This window comes from Chinchilla lanigera, unplaced genomic scaffold (genome assembly GCF_000276665.1).
Source record: "Chinchilla lanigera isolate Chin_1 unplaced genomic scaffold, ChiLan1.0 scaffold00011, whole genome shotgun sequence".
Classification (NCBI taxonomy): domain Eukaryota; kingdom Metazoa; phylum Chordata; class Mammalia; order Rodentia; family Chinchillidae; genus Chinchilla; species Chinchilla lanigera.
In genome coordinates this window covers 25580349-25584149 of record NW_004955412.1, presented here as the reverse complement: position 1 = coordinate 25584149, position 3801 = coordinate 25580349, and positions in this window count along the sequence as shown.

Genomic DNA, 3801 nt, shown 5'->3' with positions numbered 1-3801 from the left:
TTGTATTTATATTAATATGATTGAGTGTGACATTGTTTGGAGCATATATGTATATAATTGTTATCTCTTTCTATTGGACTGTGATCACCCAATATGTGGTCACCTAATATGTGGTGACTTTTTTTTATCTGTTTTCATCAGTTTTGGTTTCTTTTTTTTTTGGGTTTTTCTCCGGTACCAGGAACCGAACTCACGACCTTGCACTTGCCAGGCAGGCGCTTTTGCCACTGAGCTGAATCCCCAGCCCCCCAGTTTTGGTTTCAAATCCACTTTTACTGAATATAAAGTACCTATACCTGCTTTTATTAGGCATTGGGACATTGTGTATGGGACATTGTTTTCCATGCTTTGATTTGAGGAGTATGAGTTTCTTTCTTGGTAATATATGTTTCTTGTGTACAGTATATTTTTAATTTTTATTTATTTTTATTTATTTATTTTTTTTTGGTTTTTCTCTGGTACCAGGAACCGAACTCACGACCTTGCGCTTGCCAGGCAAGCTCTTTTGCCGCTGAGCTAAATCCCCAGCCCTACAGTATATTTTTTAGATTTTGTTTCTTGATCCATTTGGGCAATCTATGTCTTTTGATTGGGGAATTGAGACCATTAACATTGAAAATTATTGCTAAAAGTATTGATTAATTCCTATAATAGTCTTCTACTTAACTTCTCACACTACCTGGTATATTCATTCTATTAGATATTTTGTCATTGTTAGCTTTGTTGTCTTTCTAGAATATCCTTGAAAAGTTTTTGGAGTGCTGGTTTTATCAACCTGAATTTCTTTTTTTAATTTTAAAGATAAAAAAAGTAATAAAATGAGACAAAAATTCAAAACAAGATGATAGGAAATTTACAATGGTTATTATATTGCATATTGTTATCTTCAAAGTAGTTGCTCAGATTACTAGATATAGGCATGTAAGATTGATCAAACAATATAAATACTAACTCTTCCTTTCAATGAACTAATAGAAATTAGTACAATTATCTTAGATATATAGATATATCTATATATAGATCTAGTTCTTCTAGCTCTGACATTTTGTATTCACACTGGTCACTTCTGTTCTTCTCCACACTTTCAATAGAAATTTTAATTTCCTGAATTTCTAATTGGAACCTTTTTATAGACTCTAATTCTTTTCCATGCTCATCATTCATGTTTTGCATTGTTTTGTTTAGCTGTGATAGCTTTTTATTATTGCCTTCTCTAGACTCACTGATTGATCTGGTTGAATGCCTGATTCTCTGTTTTGCTGTTCTCTTTTATATCATTTTAAATAATTCAGTTGTGTAGCTTTTGGTTTCTTCTCCTTTGATGCCACATGGATCTGATTTGGGTGAGTTAGGAGTTTTCAAGGCTTTTGTTGGCTTTTTTGTCATGTTTCTATTTGTTTTTAAATTTGTTTTTGTTGAGGCTTGTATATTGATTATAGTGGAAAGTGTTTTTTCTATGATGGGGCTATCTTTAGTTAATACCTACCTTTCAGGGTCATCTTCTGTGTGTGGCCAAACATTGGCCTGTGCCTTTCTGCCAGGACCCAACCACCTCTATTTACTTTGGAGGAGAGGTTGCAGTATAATAGCCCAGTACACAGTTCTCCAGGAATGAGTCATGCTATTGTTAATGACCCCAAGGCAATCCATATATTGGCATCTCAAGAAAACCAATTAATAGCAACAGATATGTCACTTTGGTTATAGTCATAAAGTCTGCAGTAATTATAGTATCAAAGACTAACTGGATATTGAGAAACCCTAAGGATCAATAATATATCACCCTTACCCATAGATAAAGATCTGTAGTTATAGCATGAACACTAAGACAAACGAAATATTGACCTACTATTTAACAACAGTTAATATCTATAAGTGGAACAAATTCCCTCTAATAACAATAGAACAGTATTCCACAGTATTAAAACACCATAAACTAACTATCTAGAGATTTATAAAGCTTCATAGTTATATTAGTCAAGGAAGAAGTGATGGGGAGCCAGAGATTGAAGATTGTAAAAAGAAACTGTCGGTGAGTCCTTGGTTGGTCAGCTTTGTATGTCTACGTCTGTTTTCATGAGAAACCACTTTGAAGATATCAATATGCAATACAACAAGCATTGATAATTCCCTACCACTCTGTTTGTAACTCTGTACTGTCTGTACTGATCCTTTGCTATTTTGTAAAATGTTCTGTCTGTTAGTATTTTCCTCCTTTTATTTTTAAAATTAAAAAAAATAAAGAAATCCAGTGTCCCCTAAAAAAAATTTTTTTTTAAAAGTTAATGGGATACGAAAAGGAGGAGAGAAAAGTGAAATAAGGGATCCTGTTGTGGAGTAAAAAGAAATTAATAGTGTTAGATAGAGTACAGCCAGAAGAAATAATAAGTAATTAAAGAAGAAAAAAGATAAACAGCAAAACATAGGCAATAAAGATCAGAAGAAAGAGAAAAAAGTTGAAAAGGGACAAGAGAAAGGAAGGAAAAGAACTAAAAGGGGAAAAAAGGGGAGATAAAACTTCACATCCCACAAAAATCCAATGAAGGAAAGATAAAAATAATATAAAATACAGAAATTAAAAATAAAAGATTGAACCAAAAAAAATTTCCCATGCTTTTGAATGAGAGGTTTATTTCCAAGATCTGCAGTCTTAGGATATAGGCAGTCACAGTTTTCTCCGCCCAGGTTTAGGGCCTCACACTGTGGTTACCATCCAAGCCAAGGCATGTCCTTGTTCCTGTTGTTACATGAGCAATGCAGTCAACCTCTGGTCCCTGCTGGTGTAGTTGTGGGGCAGGGGTTTCAAGTGGATTGTTGGACTTAGTGTCAACAGTCACAGCATAGATACTCCCTTCCTTCCCTGGGTGCTATTGTTATCTGGGGTCAGGTTGCGTGGTTAGTTCTTGCCTCTGCCGTCCTTTGCCAAGGGGAACGAAAATATATAGCTGGCTTGGAGTTGATGGGTGGTTGTGTCCGTGTGTGTGTGTGTGTGCAGAGGGGGGAGACCACACCTCTGGGGTGAGCCTGTTTGCTTATAGGGGTGTGAGGGCACCATGTGTCCAGCATAGGTCTTCTTGTTCTTACTGGGAGGGTGTCCCCACCCTTCTAAAATGAGTCTGATTTCTCATGGTATATGGGGGCTGCACATCCTGTACTGGCTGGCTTGCTCAAGTCACTGGAGGGACGCTATGCATTTGGTGCAAGCCTGCTCGCCAAATGGTGTAGGGTACTGCATGTCCAACGCAGACCTGCTTGCTTGCATCCTTAATTTGAAATGTTTAAAATGCAAGTATTGGTGTTTCCTTTTGACAATGATGCCACAGTAAGTATTATTAATGTGTGAAACTTCCAAGGTCAAAGTATTGGTAGAAAAAAACTAAGCAGAAACTTATATAATATTGTAGTAAAAAATTTAAAAATAGTTACCATAGTTGTCAATCACATTTTGTATGTTTTTTCCTAAAGAGAAATCTACCATTGCGATACTATAAAATCTATAATTTCTCAAGTGCAAACATAAAATTAAAGTTGTGCAATGGGTTGAAATTATGGAGAGGTTTAAAAAAACCTAAGATGGTCTTTAATTGGAAGTGTACTGTTTGATAGGTGGAAGAAGAAAGATGATTCCTGGCATAATGGAGATATTTCCATGGACAAGAAAACAGTTCAAACACAGAGGACTTCATGAAGCAAGAGAACAAAGGTTGAAGTGACAATTTTCAGTGTACAAATGTTATGCAGACAGAAAGCCACACATGTTCTCAAGAATTTTAAAAAAGCCTTGTCTCACAAGCTATATAT